Raw genomic sequence first — 25,389 nt, forward strand, 5'->3', positions numbered from 1 at the left:
AAGATTGGATTAGAAAAAAAACTGAAACAGAAACATCAGAACACTCTCAGTTAGGACAATTACAGAACAGAATGTTGCACTAAGGACTGAATGCACAATCTGTTTGATTTCTGTCAGCGATACGATATTAGGCCTTTGCGACGAGGAACTACTGAAAATCTATCCTGAAGAAGGATGAAATACACGGTAGCTGCAGTAACTGTTGGAAACCAGGAGATCATTTCACACATCGCATCTATATGTAAAACCCTGGCACCAACAGAAAATTTGGGAACGTATGGTGACGTCGCCAAAACAGTCCATTGAAAATTAGGACAAGAAGATAGATTAAGGGGCGACTTTTCGCCGTACAATACATATGATCCTCTCACTGTTGGAGAAAATGAAAAATTCAAATGTTACTGCAACCGCAGCATAACGACTCATACAACAATCCGTCCTAATCCAATTGACACCAATAAAGACCAATAAAGCTGAGCAAGTCACCTCCAGATCTCTATAGATGTTGAGAACGCCAGAAACTATGAAACCGATCGAGAAAACAAACTGTTTGAAGGACTAGTTTGGTAGATCAACCCAACGTTTCTCAAATACCTTACGGAAGTCGTCAGGTCTTTCACTGTTTATGCCTTACTGAAACATAGCATAATAGTGTAGACTGAGCAGAATCAATGGTTGGACTAGTTTATTTCCCTTGGGTGGAAAGATTTTTTTAAAATCCAGAATGTTTACAGGCATGTTCCTAATACTTCATGAACGGTTTGAAATCCTGGTTGAAGTGTGAATGTACTGGTTGTAGACACGTGGCTGACGACATATGGATGTTTGGGTGTGGCCGTCAGTGGTGCTCGGATAGCCAAATGGTAAGGCGATCGCTGGCGATAAGAGGAAGATCCGGTTTCGAGTCCCAGTCCGATACAAATTTACATTGTTGTCACTACAGTATGCTGCTGATGGTTGTCCGTATTCGCAACAGCGAATACATTTCATGTACAACTTTGTTTCAAATAACAGCAGCATACCTATGCACAGTTGTCCGAATTTGATGAGAATCAAAAGGATACTACACAGTGCTGGCGGGCCTTCGAATTCGACTCATTCCTTGTTCTGTTGTGAAGTGTCACTTCCGATGTAGCAGACACCGAATGTTCAACAGAAACGAAAATAACATTGGGCGTGCAATAAGTAAGCTTAGGAGGATCTCTAATGTTCTCCGTACACATAAGTGATTAATCAGGCTGACTGGCAGCACTACAGTATTGATCGCTGAAGATGTCGTTGTTCAAAGGAAAGTAGGAGGGCGTGCTGAAATATAATGCCGTCGAATTTTTTTTTAGGTGAAAATTCTTGAAGCTTTTTAAACAAACACATATTGTTAACATTCTACATTTGTATTCTAAACATTCACATATTTATTTCACACCATGGTGACAAACACGTTTATCCCGAAACCAGTTTGTTGACACCGTCACTACAGAAAGTTCGACTTTGTTGACGCAGCCAACCTCGGCCTGCAACGCTTCATCACTATGAAAGTGAAGTCCTGGAAGGTGTTCTTTAAGTTCTGGATGGGACCAAGTCGGGACTGTATGGACGATGGTCGATGACATTGAACCCTACGCGGCGGAGTGTTGTCGATGTCGCAGCGCTCGTATCTGATCTGTCTCTGTCGTGCCTCAGCACAGGGTGTTCCACATGTGGACGAACTCTTCAAATTTGAAACTCGATTACATCACGCTGTTTCTCACGCACCGTCATAGTTACGTTACACACCGCCATGCTACACACTACAATTCGGAGATATCTAGTGACAGAGGGCTGTAAATATGCAGACATGAAGAGTAAAGACGTAAATTTTTAAAGCTAAATAACAAGTACACTTTTTTCCATTGATTTTTGTTTAATTCAGACTAGTTTTCATCTTATTGGGTCGTCTTCAGGAAACAAGTCACTAACGCCTGAAACGGACACTAGTTCTCAAGGTAACAAAACTTTATAGGCAAAGATACAATCCTCTTGCATAGAGATTTGTGCATCAAACTTGTTTCTTGAAGCTTAAATTACACTTTACGCAATGGACGATGTTAAGGACAATAAATAATTAAACTACACAATATTACAGCTTAAATGGTTACAACGCTAAAGTTTGTGAGGTTTTGACATTAGATGACAAATTGTTAAAATGAGCACTCCTCATTTATGTTGTGCAACAAACATGTTCTATAACACTGTAAATTAAAAATTAGGCAATGAACAGTATTGTACACATTAATTAGAATACACTATCTTATAGTATTATAGGTTACATGATTATGATGTCATAGTTTGTGAGGTCGTGACACTAGTTGAAAACTGCCTAACTGAGAACTAGTAACTTATGTTCTTCAACAAACTTGTTTCACACAGAATGCAGTTTATGCAATGCACACTTGAGGAAAAAAACGTTTTACTGAAAATCTCCAGCTGGTTCTAAACGATCAATTACAGGTGAGCACATCCACACTTTTTAAGCTTCACATGATGGAATCGACCAGCCACTTACCCACAAACCACCGCAATGACGCATAATACTACACAAAATTAACGCACAACAGAATTTCCTATACCTTACCTTGCTTACCCCACAAACTTCAACAGTGTAACCTACAATACTGTAATATTGTGCTTTTAACCATGTACTGTGTTTAATAATGCCCACTGCATAAAATGTAATTTACAATGTAAAACAGGTTTTTTGAACAACATAAGTTACTAGTGCTCAGACAGTTTTCAACAAATGTCACTACCTCACTAACTATAGCATCTTAACTGTATCACCTCTAACACTGTAAGTTTGCGTACTTTAATTAATGTGTATACTGTCCATTGCCTAAAGTTTAACTTACAACGTTAAAAAACATGTTTGTCGCACAGCATAAATGAAGAGTGCTCAGTTTAACAGTTTCTCAGGCAATGTAAGGCTCCACAAATTTTGGCATTATACCCATTTCACCTGTATTATTGTGAAGGTTAATTACTTATTGTGCTTAACATTTTCCATCGTGTAAAGTGTAATTTCAACGTTAAGAAACAAATTTCATGCACAAAATTCCATGCAAGTGCACTATATCTCTGCTTACAATGGGTTGGGGTTGTTTTGGGGAAGGAGACCAGAAAGCGAGGTCATCTGTCTCATCGGATTAGGGAAGGAATCACCCCGGCATTTGCCTGGAGCGATTTAGGGAAATCACGAAAAACCTAAATCAGGATGGCCGGACGCGGGATTGAACCGTCGTCCTCCCAAATGCGAGTCCAGTGTCTAACCACTGCGCCACCTCGCTCGGTCTCTGCTTACAATGTTCGATTACCTTAAGAACGTGAGTCCCTTTCAGACGTTAGTCAGTTGTTATCTGAAGATATGGCGCAATACGCCGAAAACTAGTTGAAATGAACAAAAATCAGTACAACAAATCTTGTTATTCAACATTAAATGTGGAATTGCTCTATCAAGAAATGAGAAAAGAATCCATAAATAAGATTTAAAATGTTAATAACGTATGTTTTATTTAAGAAGCTTTAAGAGTTTTCACAGAAAAAGATTCGGAGGCTTTACTTTTCAGTACGCCCATGTACCGGCGCTGGAAGGCTGTAAGGAAATGCAGGGATATTTGGACAAATTTTCAACTTTGTGCAATGTATGGCAGCTCTGGTTAAATGTTAACAAAAAATGGTTCAAATGGCTCTAAGCACTATGGGACTTAACATCTGAGGTCATCAGTCCCCTAGACTTAGAACTACGTAAACCTAACTAACCTAAGGACATCACACACATCCATGCCCCAGGCAGGATTCGAACCTGCGACTGTAGCAGCCGCGTGGTTCCAGACTGAAGCGCCTAGAACCGCTCGGCCACTACGGCCGGCTCAATGTTAAGACATTCACGATAATGTCCACAATGCACAGAGAGAACCCTATTGTATCCCACGACAAGACTGTAGCTCAACATGTCTATAATTTGGGCAGCGAGTTGGCGACCGGTGTGGTGGTGGTGGTGGTGGTGGTGGTGGTGGTGGTGGTGGTGGTGTGTGTGTGTCACCCGCCCCCCCGCTGAGATGATCTGTCGAATGAAACTAGTCTTTGCGCCAGCGACAGCTGTTTATCGCCCCACTCTCCTGTTTTGAATGATTTCGCTTATTATGACGCAACCGAGTGACAAGTCTCCCAGCGCTATGACAGTTATACGAATCTTTTTAATCAGTCCCCAGGTTTCAGTGATCTGATCTACATACTTTATCAGCCATTCTCGTTATACACTGTGATTTTTTCCACCGTGTACAAACTCTAGGGACTAATCGATCAGAGGATACAGAACAAAAAAGTATAATGAACTAATGTCCGAAAACGCGTGGTTTCCTCGTTGCAGACCACTGCGGTTTAATATGCGCTGTACCACGCAGCCACAGTTACAATGTGTGCGCTGAAAATGGATTCCATGCGTCAGCGCATGCGTGTACGCGCCGTAGCACGCTCTGTCTCACAAGTTCACATCGGCCAGGCTGCATAAGAACATGGGCGCTGCATACACGATACTTTTGAGATAGCCCCATAACCAGAAATCGGACAGGTTGAGATCCGGTGAACGAGCAGGCCATGCAACTACACGCCCTCGTCCCATCCATCGACCAGGGAAGATACGATTGAGATGCGTCCCGACGTTAACGGCTAAGTGGGCTGAAGCACCATCACGTAGCAGCCACAAACGATCGAGTCATTAATGTCTCTTCTTCCAGCAGGGGAGGCAAAGGCACCCGCAAGAAACGCCGATAGTTCCGGCCTGTCAGGCGACTTGGAAGGAAGGCTGATCCCAAAATATGGTCGCCAGTTATCCTGAACCACACATTCCGCCTGCACCGATGTTGATGATTCGCTGTCACAATACCATTGGGGTTCTCGTTACTATCCTGCTAATTACTATTAGAAATTCGAGGATACCATGCCGGTAACGATGGCCTCATCTGTGAACAGCACCCCTCGTGAAGAAACCGGTGAAAAAACTGCGGTAGATGTGGAAAGTCTACCTCTAATAAGCCCTGCACAAGCTGTAGGTCATAAGGGTAGTAACAATTGTCATGGAAAATGTTTCACACGGTCGTCTGGCTTATCCTGTACTGGCGGGCCAGCTGCCTGGTACTGACACGGGGGTCGCCTTCCACAGTGTTAATCACATTTTCCTCTAAGTCTGTTGTCCGAACACTTCGGGTACGTCCTTCATAATTTCCTGCTGCCTGAAACGACACTGTCACAGACAAACGGCGAAACACTGTTGCAAGCACTGAACGCTGTCGTTGCTGTCGACGCGGATAAGCGTCCTGATACAACCTCGCTGCCCGTCGCCCGTTTACCTTTCCGCATGTGAACACCATGTCGGCAAGCTCTCGATTCGAATACGGAACCATTGTGTACAACGGTGTATCACATTCACTGCAAGGTGAGTCAGCAAGAGAAGTGAAGCGGACACAACATTAGCAATTACTATGACAGGAGAGGACGTATGACGGACAGTACCACTTTCTAGGACGAAACCACGCATGCTGTAACTCTGGCTGCATGATAGAGCGCGTATTAGACCGCAGTCTCTGTAACAAATTATGACTGAATAAATGGTCCCTAGTAAGAAAACCATGGCTTTCGAGACGTAAGTTCATTAGATCCTTCTTTTCCATATCCTCTCATCGATCAATGCCCAGAAAAACCAATCTCTGGAAAAAAAAAAATCACCCTGTATATTAATCATGACTATGCCTGCCAATTTTTTAATACAAATAACGTATCTTATCTCAAGAGGAGGTGAATAAAATGTCTAAAACTGAAGTATTTTCATAATTTATGTATTTATTTACTTAACCGGGAATTATTCGTATTTCTCGCTTTACATATGAACTTTGGTTGGATTTAAAAGGTTAATAACTGGTGCTATATTTAATTATTCTTTTATTTAAATTTACTGAAGCTCTTTCTCTCTTCCCCTTCGCTTGCAACCGTCACCGAGACTTGTATACTGATATGACGTGAAAAGAAAGGATATGAGATACAATTTTTAACCCCTAACTCACGAGGTGTGGTCTCTCAGACCACGCGAAAATTTTCGAACTCGCTCTCCAAGGCCAGTTGTGGTGGAATGCCTCAATACTCCCCCTACCCTCCTTAAATTGCCAAGTCTACGATGTTTTGCTGTCGAATGCGTTATCGCCTTCTGTGTTTATTGTTGACATGTGTTACTGTTAGGTGCTGGAGTCTCCTAGAGCGCGCCTGTTTTCTTCAGTACGGTACCATATTGCTCAAAATGTGTTGGCACGAATGTGTCATTTGTAAATTTCCGGAGTTTGATGAAACTGTCAGTCGATCTATGGAGGAAGGTATCAGTGATACATATCAAGAAATAAACGAAAAAGACGAGGATTTTACATAAGCCAGTGATCACAGTTCTACTATCGAAGAGGAGTATCATTCAGATGAAGAACTTCAGGAAAGTTGTGATGGGGATCTTTCTGTTTTTCAAATGTCTGTTAAAATCTACTGTGTTCTGAGTGGTGATAAAAACGTAGTTCCCAACAATGAATGTCAATTTGACAGACTTTCTTTTTGTACTTGCTACAGAGATTGCATAATTTTTCAGAACTAAAAATTCAGTACTCTAACAGTGTATTTATGTGTACTATTTAAAAGAACCACACAAAATTATGTGCTTTTGTGTGATAAATAGTAAAATGCTGTAGGCTTTCTTTGGTAAAATGAAATAAACTAGAAGCACATAATTTTGTGTTATAAATAGTAAAATGCTGCAATCTTTGTTTAGTACAATAAAATAAACTAGAAGCATTTAAACAACACTTAAACAACTGTAAAAAGAAATGTTACAAAACATACATTAAAAATTTCAAATGATGGTTCAAATGGCTCTGAGCACTATGCGACTTAACTTCTGAGGTCATCAGTCGCCTAGAACTTAGAACTAATTAAACCTAACTAACCTAAGGACATCACACACATCCATGCCCGAGGCAGGATTCGAACCTGCGACCGTAGCGAATTTCTAATGAGTTTTGCCTTATATCTCAGTTTAAACATAGGGATCTCAGGGACCCCACTTCGTGATACACGTTACAGAAAAGTCACCTCGCGAGTTAAGGGTTAAATTCTATGGTGACTTAATTCTTTGGTGACTTAATCACTTGCTTTTTAAGTGTGTACGATCGCTTGTCGGAAGACTTTTTTCCGATAAACGTTAATAACCATTCTCTAATTTTCCCGAATTTATTTAATTCATGCAGCTTTGTAATATGAATCATCCTTGCAGTGAATTTATCGTAAGGACCGCTCTTTATCCAATCTCACATTCTTTTCAATTCCCACGCCACTAAGCTTTTCGGCGTTCTGATCCAGACACAGAGTTCGACTATTAAGAAAACGCCTGTTCATTGACATAGACGAAACACTGAAATGAAAGCTACTTATTGTAACTCAATAAAAAGAAAACAACATTGACAGCAGGCGACAACGCAGTGCAGTCTACAACAATGATTTAACAATGCCAAAACGGTCGCATATTTCCGCTCCGAACTGAATGCGCCGGACTGCGTCAAGTACGTTCATTTGCTTCCACTCAAAACAGTGAACGAATAATTCAACCAACACCTAGGACTACAACCGAATGCGACGACTGTTTACCCACAACCGACTGTTTTCGCTCGGCTGTTCGCACCAGCAGTGGGCAGGAGACGTGCGCGGCCGGCGGCAGCCCATCTCCGACGGGGGCTTCTTCATTTCCATACAGTCGACAACGCCACAAAACCGTTCCGAGTGCAATACACAGTGTTCCGAGAACGCAGCAAAGAACCGTTTTCTTCCCCTCGCCAAGTTCCACGAAATCGCGCAACTGAAAGCTACATCGCCGCGGCACCAGTCACAATAAATACTACAAAGAAAGCAGATGTCTCAGTGACGGGCTGTATCGCAAGCATGAAACTAACCTCAGAATGGGAGAAAGCAAAATGCGGGGCGGAACAAGGATCAACAGCCAGTGCTTTCTCGTTCTTAACCTAATTAACCCATCAGCACCGGATTCTCTTCTTCTTAATCTGCATAAACGAACCCCTCATTGAAACTTCCTGGTAGATTAAAACTGTGTGCCCGACCGAGACTCGAACTCGGGACCTTTGCCTTTCGCGGGCAAGTGCTCTACCAATTTTCGAACTGGCTCTCCAAGGCCATTGGTAGAGCACTTGCCCGCGAAAGGCAAAGGTCCCGAGTTCGAGTCTCGGTCGGGCACACAGTTTTAATCTGCCAGGAAGTTTCATATCAGCGCACACTCCGCTGCAGAGTGAAAATCTCATTCTGAACCCCTCATTACCTACTAGAGCGGTTCGAAAACTGTAATATTTTCTGGTGACACAACCATTTCCAAACTCAGTTTTACCAGACACTACACAGATGACAGCTGAATAGGACTACAGGTGGTTAACAGCTAACATTTTAATTCTTCATCTCGTAAATCATTATGCCTTAATGTCAAACACACATAAATGGCCTGTTGGCAGCAGATGCAGGCCTTAATGGCCATACACTAAATCAAACACACCCAGTGAAATTGCTTGGGGTCCAGTTGGCTAACGACTTAAAATAGAGTGATCATACAAGCTAATCGAGAAGTTCATTTCAGCATATATATATATATATATATATATATATATATATATATATATATATATCACTCACTCACTGCTTAGGCACAGAGACAAGAATGTTGTCTTCCTTGTCCTATGGAATTTATCAACTGGTGTAGAGTACCTAAACAAAGTGAAGTGTTTATTTAGCAAAAGAGCCACTTGTATTCAACAAGCCTCCCTCTAATACACACCAAGACACTGGGAATACCGACAAGTTCGAAAGAAAATTAAAAACATATTTCTTAATCATTATTTCTGCAAAAAAACCTAGATATCTATATCGAATGACTGAAACGTTCTGTTAGCCGAATTACGACCAATAGTTGTCAATGTAAAGCTGTATGGCAAGTAGTAATGTACTGCAAACAGAGCTCTGTATTTACAGGAGGTAGTACACATTTTCTTTGGAAAATACTGATGCAGTCAAGGAAATACCAAACTACCAATAGAAAACAAAAAAAGCAGCTATAGTATAACTGAGGAGGGGTTGTTTGGGGAAGGAGACCAGACAGCGAGGTCATCGGTCTCATCGGATTATGGAAGAAGGGGGAAGGAAGACGGCCGTGCCCTTTCAAAGGAACCATCCCGGCATTTGCCTGGAGCGATTTAGGGAAATCACGGAAAACCTAAATCAGGATGGCCGGACGCGGGATTGAACCATCGTCCTCCCGAATGCATGTCCAGTGAGCTAGCCACTGCGCCACCTCGCTCGGCCTAACTGAGGAGGCACCAGCTTTCTTGCAAATTTACTCGATTAAATTTAGTTCACATAAGCAAAAACAGCATTAAGTAGTATAGTGAATAGTTACTACTGTTAATACATGAATCATTGCCGAAATAGGCAGTGTAATAACTGCGTTCCAACGTCGTCTATCTCACATAATAATGATGAGAACAAAGTAAGAAAAAATGAGGGCTGTACAAAGGCATATAAAAAGTTTTTTTTTTCATTCACTCAGTGCTTGAATGTAATACGATAAAAAACTATATACTTGTAAATTTAGATACGTCGACTCTCCACTTGTGCATGTGTTTCATTGAACTTTGTTTTACTAATTCCAAGTTTTCACCTGACGATGGCAGTAGGCGAAACGTCAATAATGTAATTAATGGGCGCAAAAGAGTTTAAGCAATTTAAACGGTATTATTCCCAAAAGTTCAGAATGATTGCGGACAAATGTTACAATGCGTTTCTTTTATTAATAAAAGGATGCATAACATGTGATGGGCATATCGTTTAACCAAACGCGTTTACAATAAAAAGTGTGTGTCTAAAAATGCAAAAATAAGGCATTACAATATAGCAGTGAAACCAGAATATCTATATGTAAGCGTTGTCTAGCATTAAACTACAATTTAGGTAAACTAGAAATATTAGAAATGCCAATACTGGAGCCAACGAAAACTGTGGCACATTGGAAATTATGGAGTATTGTAACGATAAAGTTTATCGAAACATAGAAAACATCTCAGAAGTAATGGCAATCACAACACTGGTATTTTCTGGTCAACCACACCGAATACAAGACAGGAGACTGATCAAAAAGATCTTTAAATATTTGCGGATTAAAGAGTGAACACGTTAAATTTCAAAAGGATTGAAAAAAAATAAAAATAAAGTAAAAGGTGAAGGAACAACTGAGAGAGAAGTGTTTACGGAAAATATACTGAATATGAAAGGATTCTGAAGAAGGATTGTTAAAAACAAAAGTTCGTCTGAAGAAAAAACAGATAAAAAGAGTACTGAAAGAAAATAGAGCAACGAATAAGGAACTGAAAGTGTCAAGTGGTCCTTTGTTAGTCCATAAAGGGTAAACAATTTTTAGTGGATTTCAAATAATGGCTGTATTATTCCCTGTGTAATCTGCATAGCACCCTCCTCTCCTCCCCACCCCACCCCGCCCACACACACACACACACACACACACACACACACACACACACACACACACACACCAAAATATAGGAGCCACATTAACCAATATGAAAGTCAGTAATATATGTCAAGCAAACTTAGTTGTAAGTGCTAATTAAATTTATAAACAAACTTATATAACCATTCCAGAATGAGATTTTCACTCTGCAGCGGAGTGTGCGCTGATATGAAACTTCCTGGCAGATTAAAACTGTGTGCCCGACGCGGATTTAGAAATACACAACACGAAAAGAAGAAGGAAGAGGAGGAGAAGAAGAAGAAGAAGAAGAAGAAGAAGAAGAAGAAGAAGCCGAGATTTTTCAGAAGGAAAATGTTAAATTTAGACGTATTCCGAGGCATAAGCAGTAAGAGAACTGGTGTGAAGTGGTATGGAGAGGAAAAGAGAAATTTGACGGAAATGTAAAAGAATGTTGGAGGAAAAGAAAAGAGAAAATGGGGAGGCACGAAAAATTTTTCACGCAGCAGCGGAGTGCGCGCTGCTTCGAAACTTCGTAGCAAATTAAAACTGTGTGCCGTATGGAGAATCGAACGCGGAGCGTTCGCTTTTCGCCGGCAGCGCTTGCTAAAGTGCATAGCTCAGCCGCTAGGGCACTGCCCGTAAAAGACAGTCCTGGTTTATCACACACTTTTTTTTAATTTGCCACGAATTTTCAAATGAGGAGCAGCTCAAATGGTCATGTGGTCGCTATTGGCCTAACTGGAAGGAAAAAAGTTATCAGTCGAAAAAAAAAAAGAGTAATGCCACTCCATCATGACGGAAGCGCCTCGAGGCCATTACATCGCTCGCCGGGTCCATGGCGGTCAGGTTGGCAGTGCAGATCGCTCGCCGCATCTTAGGCAAGATGGCTTCGCCGGTCGTTGAGGTAGCGCGCATAAAAGTGGAATTGGCAATCCGCCTGCGTACACGGAATAATACCTTTAAGCAATCACACTGGGAAGATCTCGGTAATGATAACACTTGCGACCTCGGGCACTGGCATTAACACCTCAATTTGCGACGCAGTGCACGTAACCGACGTAGAGGCAGGCGACTGAGGTGGCTACTAGAAACGGCACGGGCATGACTGGCTTGAAGACTAAATGCCGCCGGCTGATCCCGCAGCCAATGGGCGCCAAGAAGCCGCAATGCGTGGAACTGTCAACTCGACTTCACGCGCTACACACGTGCCAAAGACTGCCACCAATGGTAGGCAAATGGGGGCGGCGGCAGACGCGGTTGGGCGGAGCCAGGTGCGTCGGAAAAAAGCGCCAGAGGCGGTGCTGGCGCCGATAGGTGGCTATAAATAGTGGCGTCTCCGCGCGTCGCCAAAGATGCTGGCGCAGTCGTCACGGCAGCGCGGGCCCGCCGCGCCACACTCGGTAAGTAAGTGTTCGCGCCACGAATACCACCCGCCCTGTGTCGTTACACGCCGCCACAGACGTCTGCGACGTGTACCCATCGAGTTTCAATTACGACAGCGAAAAAAATAAATTTGCGTAATTTTTTGTTTGTTTGCAGGTACACGTCTGCTAGTTCGGGTACGTACTGAAATTCCCGCGCCATAGTACCGTAGCAGCCCGCTAGAGGAACCGAAAGGAACTGTCGCAGCCAGATGAGAAAGCGTTGCGAGGTGCTGTAACACGTATTCAGAAACAGTAGAAACGTTGCAGCTATGTCAGGCCAGTCCAGATGACTTCTTTATATGTCAATACTGGCACGACACAGCTGGAACACTTTCGCTGCCGCTGAAAACGAACTCTACGTCGTTGTCCACTATCTGAACGGGCTACGCTATTTTCTTTTGGCTCCTGCAGCGGGCTGCTGCGGTACTACGGTGCGGGGATTTCAATATGTACCAGGACTGGCAGACGGGTACCTGTGAACAAAAAAGTAAGTAAATTTATTTTTTCCATGGTGATAACGGAAACTTGATTCCTACTCCTCGTACTTAGGTACACGTCACAATATAAACACCAGATGGAAGTTGTCAACCGCTTCGTTACCACCCTTTCGGACTCTTCTACCTAAATCCGTCGGCACACGGACCGTGCTGTCGAACGTTAACGTTGAGCGTGCCAAGTTCAACGTACTGCTGAACGCTCAGGAACGATGCGACTTGTGCATATGGTACGTGGGCCACAACGTGGTATACGCGATCGCAACGCACTCCAGCGGCAGTTGAGGAATGTTTCTAGTTCGTAAATCACACTGTTTACTCAACGGGCGCGCGTAAAATTCCCACGTTGGCTCTATTAAAACGCACATTTCCTTCATCGTCCACGAAAAGGAAAGTACCATGTCTAATCAATAAGGACACAGGCTTATAAAAGTTCCATTACAAACAGTGCGGTACAAATTTGAAATATTTCTCCGCATAAGATAAACATTATTTCGTCATTCCCACATTTTAGTAAAACCCCAGGGTCAGTCTTACTTGATCACTGTTCCTACCCAGTAGCAGAATCTTTGCAACATGTGAATTACGAAGCGTAATAGGAGCAAAATATCTTTATACAAGTAGCGCAAGCTGTCCTGCAGATTAAGCCAATCGTACAAAGGCACCCCTCAAAAAAGGTGAACTTATATTTACATAACATCAAATATTATAGTATATACTTATAGTAAACTAATAATAAAGTATCAGAACCTAATAAAAACGCGAATGTTAGTAGAAAAAAAATTTGGAAGTGTTACGTCGCGAACCACCGCCCCATCAAAAACTCATTATTGGATAGGGTCGCTACTCACTACGCTAAACCAACAATACCCCTGCACTTAGTCGCATTATCTTAGCCATTAATAAAAACGTTAATCGTAGGTAATTATGTTACTAATTGAAATTTAATTACAACAAATTGCACCAAGAACAATGCGTTTTGGGTGGATCTTCAGTGTGTCGCAGCCTTCAAATAGCCTACTCTCATAATACGCAAGTTACAATAATTCTTTGGCTTCGAATATGATGTTTCTCATTAATTTATTGGATCGAATCACACAACTAACAACGGGTTTTCCAGTGAATCTCAATTTGCTGGTGGTCAAAAACGGCATATATACATATAGGCTTGAAATGAATGCCAATATGGCGCCTCACAACTCTTTACTGAAGGGAGACGGCGTGCGTTTGACGTAGGTGGCGTTGTTCCATCTCATTGGTCAACGCTCAGACGCACGCTCAGAATATCTGATATGCCAGATATTGCTCTGCACGTTCGGAAAGACTCCCGAAAGTGCTATTCCACGCCGTGACGTCAACGTTCGGATGCACGGTCTGTGTACCGACGGCTTAACTAGCCACTATCAAGAACTTGCCCATATGTCGTCTTTTCTACTCCACGCGATTTCCATGAAGCAGTTGGGGTGAACATGGAGCGGTGCCTTTGACGGTGTCTCTGTCGTTTCCTCTTCCAACAGGACGGCCATTCCGTCTCCAATGACCTCACAGTCGACGAGATGTTACCTTCCTTAGTCGCCTGTTCACGTCGCAGATGACAGGCGAAACAAACAGCAGCATATACGATGTGGTATGCAACAGCTCCCCAAATATATTAACTAAAATTATTACGCATTACTTCGATCTTATCCTGCACCATCAACTTCAAAATAGCCCCCTTGGAACAAGTACACTGATTCCAACATTTCCGCCAACTTCGAAATACATCCTGAAATGTTTGTTAGGAGAGTTTAGTACCTTCTGCAATTCCGTTTCAGTCTGCTCTACTGTATCAAATCTTCGTCCCTTCAGTTGATTTTCATCTTGGGGAAGAGCAAGAAGTCATGCGTTCAGAACGACGGTTGGACAAAAATTGTAATCTTGTCTTCAGTCAGAAAATTCCTGAATAATGTAGCCCGTGTAGTACTCGCTCATGGTCATGGTGGAATGCGTAGTCTTCATTCCCCACTTCGGTGGACGTTTTCCCATGTCTTTCCGCAAACGTCTTAGAACATCGCGATAGAACTCTCTACTAACCGGCTCGTCAGTGGAGACGAACTGTTCATAAACAACCTCGTCTATGTGTTTCCTGTCCCAGTTGAAGGAGGATTCTTCCATTGCAACAGTTGGTGCTCGTGTCGCGGTCACTGCCATAAAACCAACTTTCGTCACCAATGAGAACCCTTTAAAGAAGGCCTGGATCTTCTTGAAGCAGCTGTGGCACAAACTTCGGCGCGCAATCCTTCTTGCGTTCGTTTCTTCTGGCGATTACGTTCGCACGTACCACAACTTATTCCCCAGGTGTTTGCAGGTCTTTGATTGGTCTGTCTACGATACTGGAAAACCAGATCCCTCATTTTCCGAACTTGTTCTGGTGTGATGCCAGCTGACGGCCCATCGGAACGGAACGTTCATCAACCTCATCAGTCGATTTTTGTCGGTTTTTGGAACGCTCGTGCCATTCGAAAGTTTGTCTGACCTAAAAGCTTACTTCAACATTTGCTGCGTTCAATCAGCAGCTTTCCCAGATTCACCAACTTGTCAAAACGCATGCGCTCTCAGAATCTTCAAAATAAGCCATTATCCGATTCATCAACACACTTTTCGTAACCTCTACAATAGGTGTTTCAACAATTCTGTGCGCACTCGTGATGACTAAACACAGACGCGAGGTCGAAGAACGAATATTTTTATTTCAAACACAAGATTTTTACTGCACTATTTCTTTATTTACTCGTAGAAAAACAATTTACACGAAGAGCTCGTTTCGGCAATTTACCACAATCGAGTGTACGTCTTAGTTGGTATGACGTGGTCCATATGGCGTCTTGGAGCGTAAATATCGATTGCCGCTATGTTATTATAGGATCACTTTATTTATGTTTTTACCTTTTATTTGCGTGATTTTGTGAAGTTATATTCTGACAGCTGTCAAAAAATAACTTTGCATGATCACACAAATAAAAACTAAAGATATAAATAAAGTGATCGTATCATAACAAAAAGGCAACTGATTATATCCAAGATGCCATATGAAGCACGTCATACTAACTAAGACGTACACTCGATAATGGCAAACTGTCGAAACGAGCTCATCGTGTAACTTGTGTCTCTACGAGCAAGTACATAAACAATGCAACAAAAAACTTGTACTTGAAATAAAATACGTCGTTCTTGGACCTTGCGCAAGCTGCGGGCCCACTGGAAAGCAGATTGTTGAATACACACGTGGGGCGTCGTACGTCTTTCTTTTGGCTCTGTATTTCTTCCGTTAGTCCACCTTGGTTTGTGTCCCAGACTGACAACACCCAATAGCCACAAACTGCTCAGTATAAAGTGCAATGGCGGAAAACTGAACCTGTCAGCAGTATAACCTAGCAGTTGAAGAGGCGCAAGGACGGTGAGAGACAAGAAGAAGAGGAATAATCATACTTAACGATCAGGCTGTACCATACCCTCTGCCGGCCGCGGTGGTCGTGCGGTTCTAGGCGCTCCAGTCCGGAGCCGCGCTGCTGCTACGGTCGCAGGTTCGAATCCTGCCTCGGGCATGGATGTGTGTGATGTCCTTAGGTTAGTTAGGTTTAATTAGTTCTAAGTTCTAGGGGACTGATGACCACAGCAGTTGAGTCCCATAGTGCTCAGAGCCATTTGAACCATACCCTCTATAAAGTAATCGGAGTCTAACGTTAAAAAACAAATCGTAGGTACCGTCAAGTCCGAGCACAACTGGAACCGATGATGAAACTTCACTAGCACGGTTTTGAAAATATCGTCCGCTACATTTGTTTCAGTTTGGAATTTAAAATTTTTGCCTCTGAATATGGCTTTATTAAATTTATGCTTATTGAAGCTTTTCTGAGTGAGCAACCGCCATACTCCTACCGGGCACCATAAACTACCACCCAACAACAATGGAGAGTACAACAAATTGTCCCACCAGTCTTCCTTACGAGCGCCTAATGCAAACTGAGTAAGAAAATTCCTGCAGTAAAACCCTGCTCGAAACCGGGACCTTGTCATCCGCGGACTGTGCTGATACAGACTGACCCATCCACGACCAACCATGACGTCAGATAAATCATAATTGTGGAAAAAACCAGCAGGTAGTAGCTAAGCCATTTCTGTGCGATGTCTCTTCTTCCCCAAGTGTAAGCCGAGCAATATACGTAGGGAAGCTCGTGAGAAACGTAGGCTGTAGAAGAGAGCTCCTGAAGCCACGAGGGCGAGACGTGATTCGTGCCTGGATGCCTCAGCTGTTAGGAGCGTCGTCCACGATAGCCGAGGTACTGAGTTCATAAAGCTTTAATCTGGCGCAAAGCTTGAAAATAGTGCACACCCCACTGCAGAGAAAACGATATGGAAATCGTTCGAATGAGGGTTTTATAAGTCACTTCTTTCATGTCCGAATTGCATTTATTTCTGTTTCCACGAGTACATATCTCTGCCCTATGCTTTTGCAAGCTTATTTTGTTCGGAAAGCTTAGCTCTAGGCATTTTACTGTGTGAGTGTTTCCAATGATTGATCTTTCCTCCTGCTTACGGGAAATACGTTATACTCGCATTTTTTTTCCTTGAGATTCATTTGTCTGTCACTGCATCCATTGTGCCTACCACGCAGGTCTTCTTAAAGCTGTGTGCAGTTTTTTGGTGTTGCGTGCGAGATTACTTGGAGCTTCCACCGTTATCCGACTGGATACCTATTGACATGTGGTTAATGGCAACAACCCTGCGACAGTTCCTTAGAGTGCTGACGCCCAAAAATTTGTCCCCATCCAGAATGACGGACTGAGTTCTATTTGCCAGGAAGTCTTCGCCACAGTCACAAAATGAGTAGAAAATTGTGTCAGCTCGTTTTTTGTTCACAAGGACCCGGTATGGAACTGCTTCCAGTGCTTTCTGGAAATCAGGAACCACGCAACCTGTGTACCATACCAATCGCTCTCGACTATTTCATCTGAAACTACAATATCTGATCAAAAGTATTTGGACACACATTAGATGATGATGATGATGATTGATTTGTGGGGCGCTCACCTGCGCGGTCATCAGCGCCCGTACAAATTCCCAATCTGTACACAGTCCAATGTAGCCACTTTCACAAATGATGATGGAATGATGAGGACAATACAAATACCCAGTCACCGAGCAGAGAAAATCCCCAACCCCGCCTGGAATCGAACCTGGGATCCCGCGATCCAGAGGTAGCAACGCTAGCCACTAGACCACGAGCCGCGGACTGGGCACCCATTAGTGGACATTAATATGACAAGTGTCTTACCCTTTGCCTTTTCGACGGCTCGAACTGCGCTGGGGGCATTTTCGGTAAGGCGTCTGGTGGAATGGCAGTACGTTCGTCCTCAAGCACGGAAATCAGAGAAGGTAGTCATGTTGGACGTTAGAGACTGTAGTCGACGTTCTAACCGCCCGACATGTGTTCGACTGGATCCAAGTCGAAGCAGGCCAATCGATTTCAGGAACGTTACTGACCATAAACCATTGCTTCACTGATGCTCCTTTATCAGAGGGTGGACTGCCATGCTGACACATACGATCACCATCTCCGAACTGTTCCCTTCCTGTTCGCAGCACACAATGCTCTAAGATGTGTTCGTATCCTTCCGCATTTAGCGTCTTCTTAAGCGCAATAAGGAGACTACACACAAACCACATGCAGGAACACCAGCAGCTCCGTACTTCATTGTTGCCGTCACACATGATGGAAGGTAAAGATCTCCAGGCTTTCGTCCAACCCAAACCCTTCCATGGCCTGCCACAGGGTGAAGCGTGATTCATCATCCCAGACCACTCGTTTCCAATTATCCACTGTCCAGTGGTGTCACTCTTTAAACGACCTCAAGGGCCGCTTATTATTTACTGCAGATATGTCTGGCTTACGAGGAGCTGCTCGACCGCTGAACCTGATTCATTTTAACTTCCTACACGGAATTACCGAGCTATCTGGACTGCTGGTAGCAGTTTGGAGGTCACAAGTGAATTCTTCCGCTGACTGCATGCAATTTTTACAACCGCTCTTCGCAGTATTCGACGGTACCTGTCCGTCAGCGCATAGGGTCTGTCTGGTTTCGGTTTAGCTGTCGTTTTTCCCTCTCGTTTCCAGTACTTATTGACATCACCAACAGTTGATTTAGACAGCTTTACAAGGGCTGAAATGTCCCTGATGCATCTGTTACTCATGTGACATCCAACGAGTAGTCCATGTTCGAAATTACTGGGCTCTACTGACCGAACCACTCTGCTGTTACAGCTTGTCAACTGACAACACAACACTTCCCGAAACCTTTTAAACTGGTGGTCAGGGTCGTAACATCAGGCGGCCAGGTCCGCATTACACAGGGCGTCCGGATATTTTTGACGACACAGTGTATCTGATTTAGGCAGTCAACTGAGGTCGTACTAAACGAGTCGCCTGTGCATTCTCCTGCAGTGGAAGAACTCTCCTTGTCGTGGGCAGTCGTCTCACACACGCTACCGTATCTAGTGTACGAGAGTTTATCAAAACTCAGCCAATGATCGACAAAACTGTACTATTCACCGAGAAAACAGTGATGCTTATTACATGCATTTTGATGTGACAATTCTGGGATATATCGCTGTACCATAATTAACAGCGAAAACTGAGACGGGTGAAAGTATACTATAACAGAAGCAAAAACGCGGCTAGTTAATAAGGGCCCGCACATGAGCCGTGTGAGAGAGAACTGGGAATGTGGGGTTACGCGCCACAGCTGTGCAAACGTATTTTAAATGAAAACTTTTCGATTAAGTCCCCCTCTAATTCGACTCAAATTTAACACGTCCTAAGTTAACAAGAAATGCAAAGCTGCTTCATGAAGTTACATGTTACAATTCGCAGTATACTCGTTCCGTTAAAGGAACTGATACACGTATCGTCCTCGCGTTTAGATGCAATACTGCACTCTTCTCTGCAGTGAATTGCGTGTTATTTTAATCATCCCCGGATTATCTCTTAAATCTTCACACGATTGCACAGTTTGCTCCTCCGGTTCTTCAACCGTATCAACAAGAGTGCCCTACAGTTCACTTTAGAGATGATCGTAGCAACAAAAGTCCAGAGAATTGAAGTGAGGTGACCATCGAGGGCAAGGAACAGACTGCGCTCAATCTATCCATGTTAGACCATAGTGGAGCGTTAGATGTTACCTTACACCAGCAGAAATACGTGCTGTTACCCCATTATATATCTATAGCATTCCCCAAACATGGATCATGACTCAAATTCGAAACCAATCAGATTGGGACTTCAGAATGAGTCGTGCTTGGGTAGGTCAGACGGTCAGAGCACTTGCCCGCGAAAGGCAAAGGTTCTGAGTTCGAGTCTCGGTCCGGTACACAGTTTTAATATGGAAGGAAATTTCAGATGGGGACTTGATCGAAAGGTGAAAATTTCAAACACGGTTTATAAAGGGCGACGAAAAGTTTCCAGAACTTGTGTGCCAGTTCACGCAAAATCGCCTTAAACAGTGGAGGCAATCATCCCACCGACGCATCAGATTCAAGATACCGTTTGGTATAACACCGTGTCCTGTCGCATATCCTCGTCCAATAGCAATCGTCGCTCTTTCAAGGCCGTTTTTAAGGGACCAACCGCGCAATAATAGTGAGAGGTCAGGACTACCGGTGCTCGAGTGTCTCACACTTACGACCTTTCTGATGTAGAGACGTACGTTATCATGGAGTGGCAGCACGAAACTAGGCGCAAAACCGCACAACGGTGGTTTTCGACAGACGTGCTGCCTCATACACATTCTCCATTCTCCGATGGGTGTCTACAGGTGTCTGTCCTTCGGCAGCCAAAAGAATAACAACAGCACCTTGGTCCTATTTAAAGGCATTTGGTAATAACGTCGCCATAGTTCAGCGGTCATAGTTCACCTTTCCGCGTTTACCGCACGCACGTCGGAAAGGCACAAATCCGTTGCCTGCATGTCGGTGCTTGCATACCTACATAGGAGTCGCGCTGCGCTGCATATACGCCGCAGCAACGCCCTCAAACGGATAATTTTTCATCACCCCTTACACTAACGAGGACGATACGAAGGCATGCTGAAAAGTAACAAACGGTTTTAACATTCTACATCTATGTTCTTCATAGCTACATATTTGCAGCCCTCTACCGCTAGACGACTCCAAATTGTAGCGTGTAAAATGGTAGTATGTAACGTAGCTATGTCGGTGCATGATACACAGTGTGCTGTAACCGACTTTCGTAAACGAAGACTTCGTCCACACATGGAGAACCTTCTCCCTCAGCATGGCAATGCACGAGCCCTGCGACATCCGTGACAATCCGACGTCTTGGGTTCACTGTCAACGATCATACTCTAAACAGTCCCGATTTGGCCCCATTCAATTTTAGTCTGTTTTCAGAACTTAAAAACCACCTTCGAGGGCATTACTTTGACAGTGATGAAGTTTGCAGGCCGAGGTGAGGTACTGGCTCCGTCAACAAAGTCAAACATCCCACAGTGACGGTATCAACAAACTGATTTCTGGTTGGGAGAAATGTGTTCGTCGCCAGGATATCAATGTTGAGAAATGAGTATGTAGACGTTTTAGAATAAAGATGTAGAATGTTAATAACGTTCGTTTTATTTAAAAAGCTATAAGAGTTTTCAGCTAAAATAATTCGTAGGAGGCATTACTTTCCAGCACGTCTACATCTACATTTATACTCCGCAAGCCACCCGACGGTGTGTGGCGGAGGGCACTTTACGTGCCACTGTCATTACCTCCCTTTTCTGTTCCAGTCGCGTATGGTTGCGGAAAGAACGACTGTCTGAAAGTCTCCGAGCGCGCTCGAATCACTCTAATTTTACATTCGTGATCTCCTCGGGAGGTATAAGTAGGGGGAAGCAATATATTCGATACCTCATCCAGAAACGCACCCTCTCGAAACCTGGCGAGCAAGCTACACCGCGATGCAGAGCGACTCTCTTGTAGTCTGCCACTTGAGTTTGCTAAACATCTCCGTAACGCTATCACGGTTATCAAATTACCCTGTGACGAAACGCGCCGCTCTTCTTTGGATCTTCTCTATCTCCTCCGTCAACCCGATCTGGTACGGATCCCACACTGATGAGCAATACTCAAGTATAGGTCGAACGAGTGTTTTGTAAGCCACCTCCTTTGTTGATGGACTACATTTTCTAAGGACTCTCCCAATGAATCTCAACCTGGTACCCGCCTTACCAACAATTAATTTTATATGATCATTCCATTTCAAATCGTTCCGCACGCGTACTCCCAGATATTTTACAGAAGTAACTGCTACCAGTGTTTGTTCCGCTATCATATAATCATACAATAAAGGGTCAACGACATTCTCAGCGAACAATGTTGTAGTGTTGCTAGTCCTAGCTGATTAATCGGTTGAGCGTATTGAGAACATTGGAAATCCTAAGTTTTCTTATTGCACGCCCAATGCTACTTTCGTTTCTGTAGTACATTCCGTGTCTGGCACATTTAAAGTGACACTTCACAACATAGTAAGTGAGTGAATCGATTCCACAGGCGGCTCGTAACCATAAATTCCTTATCATCTCGCAAACGGATATTTGGCGGACCCACGTTTACTTGAAAGCTTTTGCCTGTATTATTGCATACTTAACCTCGCGTCAGTTTTCGCTACTAATATGGCACACCTTGCAGAAGTGTAGAGGATAAAAAAATCTAAAATAGTCCTCCATAAGCTCTTTAACAGAAATATTTCACTGTGTAAAAATTCTTTGCCAGGGATGATACCTATCCAGAAACAAATACCGTTGTTAGTATCGTAACGTTACACGTAATAGAGACAACACAAATCTCAATCAACTTCGCGGAGAAAGAAAGACAGACTTCGCGGAGAAATACATGTTTCTCAAAGCATTGCCGTTGCTGTCATAGTTATGGAATTTCATGTTCCGTTTGATGCAGAATATCTGGTGCTGCATTTACCACAGGACAGGAACTCGTGGTGCTTCGCACGTCTCGTATTCTTTCCCCACGTAGGGCTCATGGGCTTCGAGCAGCTGATTATCCCTGGATAGACGGCCTGGAGAAAGAGTTCCTCACGCAATGCTGTGGCAGTCCTACGCACTGAAAGGACGATTAGGGTTCAACGAGGTCATTAGACATGGAGCACGAGTTCGGTTTTCAGCAGGAGAAGAAAGGAAACGCTCCACAGTCTCCCTCAGTCGGTTTAGGTAGAGAAAGCAACGGAAAAACATTCTGGGTAGCAGAACGACCTGGACCGGCTGTATGTGAGCGTAGTCTCTTAAAACCGCACCATTTCGCCCTATTTTATTCTAATATATGACAAATGGATGTTACTCACACATGTGCTGCGAGAATACAATGGAAAGACTGAATGGTACATTACAGTATGTTGTTGTAGCTGTTGTTCTATTCGGTCAAAAGACAGGTCTGAGGCAGCTACCCACGCAAGTCTATCCTGTGGAAGCCTCTTTAACTCTAACTAGTGCAAGCTACATCCATTTGAATCCGCCTACTGTATTCAAGCCTTGGTCTCCCTCTACAATTCTCATCCCCGTACACTTCCACCCTTTGCAAAACTGACGATTCCGTGATGCCTCAGGATTTGCCCTATCAACCGATCCCTTTTTATAGTCAAGATATGCCATAAATCTGTTTTCTGCCCTATTGCATTCACAACCTCTTCATCTGTTAGACGATTTACCAATATACCGTAACCTTCAGCATTCATCTGCAGCATCACATTTCAAAAGCTTCTATTCTCTTCCTTTATGAACTGCTTGATGTCCACGTTTCACTTCCGCACAAGGCTACATTCCACATGAATGCCTTCAGAAAAGACTTTCCAACATTTGAATTTATGTTCGACGTTAACAAATTTCTCTTTTTCAAAAATGCTTTAATTTCTATAGCCAGTTTTCATTTTATATCATCTCAATCTTGGTCATCGTCAGTTGTTTTACTGCCCATAAATAAACACTCATCTACAACTTTTAGTGTCTAATTTTCTAATTTAATTCCCTCAGCATCGACTGATTTAATTGCCCTATATTCCATAAACCTTGTTTTATTTTGATTGGTGTCCATTTATAACCTCTTTTCAAGACACTATCCCTTCTGCTCAACTGATCTCGCGAGTCCTTTCCCGTTTCTAACAGAATTACGTCATCGGAAAAACTCAGATCTTATTTTTATTCTTGAAACTTAAATTTCTTTCAAAATGTCTCCTTTGGTGCTTGCTCACAGTTTGGAAAACATTCGGGATACGCAGCAAATCGATACGTGACTTAAGTAATAACGCTTCACAAGTTTTCCCTACAGTATTTTTTTTAACTTGCAACTCTCTATGCTGAAAACAATTTACTGAAGTGCATCGTCTCAGCCTGCATAAATAAAATTATGCTTCAGTCTCCACGTTACGACGAACTTAATCTGGACGCTACCCCCTGATTGGAAGGCAAATCCTCTGTACATCCGAAACCACTCCGTCCCTCTCGCAGCTCGCTGGCATTTGAATGAAAAGAACCCAACTTCTTGCCTATTTCATTTCAATGAAAAGCACGTCTGAAAAGCGTGCTTTGCGCACAGTACGTCTTCACCGGTTATGGGAGCAAGTGCGCCCATGTGGTTCATTTTACGCCATCTTCTAACTTCCACCAAACAACTTACAGCATTCAACACAGAGGCCCTTGGTTGCTTTTCTACAATCACATTGCGGCTGCAGTCCACGATAAATTTCGGCCGATTTCACCTTTCCATCCACAATTCGTCACGCATCGAACAAGTTTTTCGCCACGTGTTCACCCTGCCTCACCCTGCACCGGCATCATTTTGGACATGTAATACTCACTAACGAGCAGGGAGCATACTCACGCATTTCTACTGCATTTCATCTCTTCGTAAGGTTTTTTTCCCGCTCAAACCTTGAACAACTTACACTTCAGTCTAGAGTCAAACGAAGACCGCCCGTGATTCTCACGCAGAGCGTTCACCACGCTGAAGATCTGGGAAACCTTCGCCACGTCCTGCTAGGAATATTCTATATCTAATACAAAGATGAGGTGGAAAGCACACAAGAGTCGTGAAACCTGAAAAATATTCTTCGTTAAAAAGTTCGATTTTCTTTTTTCCTTTACAAATATGAAGTATTTCGAGAGAGATGGCGACATTATTTCCGTCAAACCGTATAAATGGAAAAATGTTTACGATAGAGCTGACGAATCATTTTTTCGTGCTAAAAGAATTTGGTGTCGAAAGATCCACGCCAAAAAGGAATACTATATTTTCGACATGCTGGGAAATACGAGCTACCAGGAGGCCGTTGTGTAGGAGAGATCTTCAGTTTCGGTCATTTCGTGAGCTCAGAAACGACCGAGATGTCTTCATCGAGCTCTGGAGCAAATCCGATGGCAGTGCGCAGTAATTCGGCAGTGCCGAACTCACAAACCTCATAAACACATAAATCAGCGGTTTATTGTTTTCGTCCCGATTTCTCTGTCATTATGCACAAAAGAATACGTGACCCGTATTTAATAACAAAAAATATTACAAGACTTTGACATAAAATTCATCATCTTCGACAAAGCCTTCATCTAATTCGAAAACTGACTCAAACATTTACACAATAGCAGTATCCTAGCAATACAGTAGTTGCAACATTGTTGTATCTAGCGAAAAATTACTTTTGGGGGGGGGGGGCAGTATAATTGCTTGTTAACCGATTCATCGTACTAACCGCCGTTCCATGTTGAACGCTGTTCGCTTTACTTGCTGAAAATTGTCGTTATTTTTGACACTAATGGCCAATTTCGGCTACATA

At 43.2% G+C, this 25,389-nt stretch overlaps 2 protein-coding genes across 2 annotated transcripts in view; one reads left to right on the plus strand and one right to left on the minus strand.

Moving 5' to 3' along the window:
- The window catches only part of LOC124620022 (RNA-binding protein 42-like), a 346,561-nt gene that overhangs the window by 130,859 nt on the left and 190,313 nt on the right, over window positions 1–25,389 (minus strand).
- LOC124619500 overlaps window positions 11,986–25,389 on the plus strand; it is a 45,548-nt gene continuing 32,144 nt past the window's right edge. The window contains exon 1 of the mRNA XM_047145920.1: window positions 11,986–12,004. The gene's annotated coding sequence lies outside the window, so the exon portion shown is untranslated. The remainder of the gene's footprint in view (window positions 12,005–25,389) is intronic.

This window comes from Schistocerca americana, chromosome 6, assembly GCF_021461395.2.
Source record: "Schistocerca americana isolate TAMUIC-IGC-003095 chromosome 6, iqSchAmer2.1, whole genome shotgun sequence".
Taxonomy (NCBI): Eukaryota; Metazoa; Arthropoda; class Insecta; order Orthoptera; family Acrididae; genus Schistocerca; species Schistocerca americana.